Genomic DNA, 413 nt, shown 5'->3' on the forward strand with positions numbered 1-413 from the left:
AAGCCTCTTCAATTATTTCGTATTGCCGGGTGTTACATAATCCATAAAATATTTTTCGAACACTATTTGTTAGATATAAACGGGAACAATGGGGAAAATATTTAACTATATTTGTCAAGAAAGTTGTCACGCCCCGAGCCTACACCCTGGGCGGGACCGGCACCCGGAGACCATTTCTGGCCCCAAGCGAACCCTTGGCCTGACTTTCTTAACTCAGCGGAAACCTAACCCAACAGAATAACTCAATGCAAATGCAAGATTACAAAACAACTTAATTTATAAAATCTGGCCACAAAGGCAACTCGAATCTCAAAATAGAATATTTACATATACATACATATACATGGATGAGAGACTCAAAACTACTGACTGACTGTCTGACTGTCTATAAAGCCTCTAATGTACTGAGATGG

The sequence above is a fragment of the Solanum tuberosum genome, unplaced genomic scaffold, assembly GCF_000226075.1.
Source record: "Solanum tuberosum cultivar DM 1-3 516 R44 unplaced genomic scaffold, SolTub_3.0 scf00734, whole genome shotgun sequence".
Taxonomy (NCBI): Eukaryota; Viridiplantae; Streptophyta; class Magnoliopsida; order Solanales; family Solanaceae; genus Solanum; species Solanum tuberosum.